The 3,159-nt window shown below is 60.3% G+C and overlaps 1 long non-coding RNA gene across 1 annotated transcript; it reads left to right on the top strand.

The window, feature by feature from the left end:
• The first annotated feature begins 372 nt into the window (after window positions 1–372).
• LOC111824875 lies at window positions 373–2,950 on the top strand. The gene is made up of 3 exons (XR_002827939.1): window positions 373–530; window positions 631–762; window positions 2,680–2,950. It is a non-coding gene; the product is annotated as an uncharacterized LOC111824875 (long non-coding RNA).
• Window positions 2,951–3,159: the final 209 nt, after the last annotated feature.

The raw sequence follows: 3,159 nt of genomic DNA, 5'->3' as shown, positions 1-3,159 counted from the left end.
CGCGCATACACACATGCACACACATACACACATACACGCACACACGCACGGCCCCTGGATGGGACATGTGTTAGAGCGAACCTACACGGATACATCATCATCTCCCAAAGGCCATACATACAATGTCTGTCTCTGACCCGCCGCCCTGTGAGATGCTGGCTTCGGGGGCTGGGATTAGGTTTGAGAGTCATTCGGCGCTTGCTGCTTGGATCAGTGGTTGCAGGCTCCTCCCCAGCCCGGGCCCTGGTCGGGGCTCGTGCAGGAGGCAACCCATCGATGTGTTTCTCTCACATCGGTGTTTCTCTCTGTCTCTCCCTCTCCCTTCCACTCTCCCTAAAAATCAATGGGAAAATATCCTCGAGTGAGGATTAACAACAACAACAACATGAGTCATTCGGAGCTTCCAGAAGCATCCAGCCAGGGTCGCGGTGTGATGCTCGCGGGGCCGTAGCGTCTGGGGTCTGCATCCCCGGGGTGAAGTGGGGGCGGCCTCCAGGCCCGGTCCTCCGGGGGCAGCGAGGAAGCGGTTGGTGAGACGCCGCCCCGCGGAGGGCCCCTGCGGCCAGCGGCAGGGACCGCCCCCCTCGGACCCGGCTGTTGACGTGGGGCTGTCCTTTCTCGGCGCTGCAGGAGTTTGAGATCGAGCTGGAAGGCTCCCAGACCTTGAGGATCCTGTGCTACGAGAAGTGTTACAACAAAACGAAGATCGCGAAGGAGGACGGCGAGAGCACCGACAGGATCATGGGGAAGGGCCAGGTCCAGGTGAGGCCGCGCCGCCTCCGCCCCGCCTCAGCCCCGTCTGTCCGTCTGTCCGTCCGTCTGTCTGTCTGTCTGTCTGTCCGTGTGAGTGTCCGTTAGGCCCCAGTGTGTCCCCAGAGGAAGTCCAGTTCCACTTGTTTATCCAGCTGGGCTTTGGTTCCTCAAGGCAAGTGGTTATGAGGCCAGCGCTTCTGGGAGGAGTGTAACGATCTTGCCCTGGCTGGTATGGCCCGGTGGTTAGAGCATCGGCCTGGGCACCGAAGGGTTTCAGGTTCAATTCCTGGTCAAGGGCACGCACCTGGGTTTCAGGTTCGATCCGATCCCTGGCCCTGGTTGGGATGCATGCAGGAGGCAACCAATCAATGTGTCTCTCCCACACTGGTGTTCCTCTCTCTCTATCCTCTCCCTCCCTTTCACTCTCTGTAAAAATCAATGGAAAAATATGCTTGGGAGAGGACTTAAAAATAATAATAATAAAAATAGACTTTATTTATCGCCAGTAGTCCAGTTGTAGAACATTTCCATCACCCCAAAGCCATGTCCTCGTTCCCACGGACAGTCACTTCCTGTCCCCCAGATCCAGGGGCTCCCGAGAGGAGTGTAGGGAGCCCTGTCCTGGGGCTTTGCCACAGGGGAGGGGGGTGCGGCTCAACTCTGACCCCGACAAGGAACAGTGGGGATTTCTAGCCCAGGAGTAGGGTGAGGGGGTGTCAGTGGACGGAAGTCAGAGAAAACACCAGGGTGGGAGGGTTCTGGCTGAACGGACCTAATGGGGTTCCTGTCAGAGGCAGGCCAGGGCGGGGCCAGGGGTCAGACCTCACCTGGGGGCGGGGCCAGGGGTCAGACCTCACCCGGGGGCCAGGGGAGAATAAGAAATTGGGTCAGTTGTTTAAGGGCCATCAGATATCAGGGATGGCCTCTGGCCGAACTGACGCAGCAGGATTCTTCTGTCTTATCACTGGGCTCATGAGGATGTGCCCAGGAGGAGGCTTCGCTGGAAAACAGCCCGGAGCAGCCTGGCTAGAGTTTGCTCAAGGAGAGACTGTCAGCTCCCTGGCCACACCTCCCGTGGCCGTGCGGAGTCATCTCACCGTGTGTGTGTGTGTGTGTGTGTGTGTGTGTGTGTGTGTGTGTCCCCACACCTGTACCTTGGGGTGGGCCCTTCAGTGTCTGCAGCGGCTGTCATTCTGATCTGTGGTCATTGGTCGTGGAGAAGGAGGCTGGGCCCCACCCCGGCCTCTCCTCGGAGGGAGGGCTGATGGGAAGTCTGGCCCGCAAGCATCGTCAGCCAGGAAGGAATCCCGCCCGCCCGGTGCGCGGGAGAGGATGTTTGTGACTCAGGCCAGAGTGGGCTGGCTGGGCTCCCGGAGACCTGGGCTCCTGGCGGCTTGTTAATGCACCGGGATCCCCAGGAGGAAGAAGGAAGGAGGAGGAGGGGGAGAGGTGATGAGGCCCCGCCACCCCAGCCAGGCCTCCTGCTCCCTGACCCTGTGGGTGCTGTTGTGTGGGGCGCCTGGGGGAGCACGTCCATGCCGGGACCCAGCCCCCCTGAGACCAGGCTTTTCCCAGTCACTCCCGGCGCCTCCCTAGTGCCGCGTGGGCGGGCCGTCCTGCTGCTCGTGGTGGGGGGGGTGGAGAGCTGGGGGGTGGGGAGTGCATGGCCTGTTCCCCCCCAGGTGCTCCCTGCCCCCCATATGCACTTTGACTCATAAGCTGAGTGGGGGCACTTCCTGGGAGGAGGGGAAGGCGCAGCACCCATGGGTGTCTGACGGGTGCAAGAATAGGTCCAGACACCCAGCCGGCGGGTCTCAGCGGCTGAGCATCGACTGTGAACCAGGAGGTCACGGTTAGATTCCCGGTCAGGGCACGTACCCGGGTTGTGGGCTCGATCCCCAGTGTATGTTTGGTTTTTTTTTAAAGAAAGAAAACCGCCCCAGGGAGTGGGTGATGTGCAAGCATTTGGGGCTCAGTCAGGAGCCGGGGAAGCCCTCGGTCCATTCTGGGCGGTGACGGCACAGAGGAGACCGCCGTCTCCAAGGAGGCGGGTGAGGAGGGAATGGCATTTCCTCCTGAGCACAGCTCCGTGCTGCACCCCCCTCCCCTCAGCGGAGGGCGGGGGAGTGGGTACCCCGTGCCAGTCCACGGGTGCCCCAGCTGGCCTTGCCAACTACCAAGCAAGCAGGGCAGCTCTGGTCCTCAGCCAGACTGCTCCAGGTGGCATCAGTGCCTGCCCTGCCTGGACGGGCCCTTCTGCCCCCCCCCCTTGGAATGGGTGCAAAGGGTAGTTTTTTGTTTTGTTTTTTGTTAATATATGTTTATCGATTTCAGAGAGGAAGGGAGAGGGAGAAAGAGAGAAACATCAATGATGAGAGAGAATCATGGATCAGCTGCCTCCTGCAC

The sequence above is a fragment of the Myotis lucifugus genome, unplaced genomic scaffold (assembly GCF_000147115.1).
Source record: "Myotis lucifugus unplaced genomic scaffold, Myoluc2.0 scaffold_9733, whole genome shotgun sequence".
In the NCBI taxonomy this organism is placed as follows: Eukaryota; Metazoa; Chordata; class Mammalia; order Chiroptera; family Vespertilionidae; genus Myotis; species Myotis lucifugus.
Note: the sequence above shows the minus strand (reverse complement) of the source record. Positions and strands in the feature narration are given on the sequence as shown.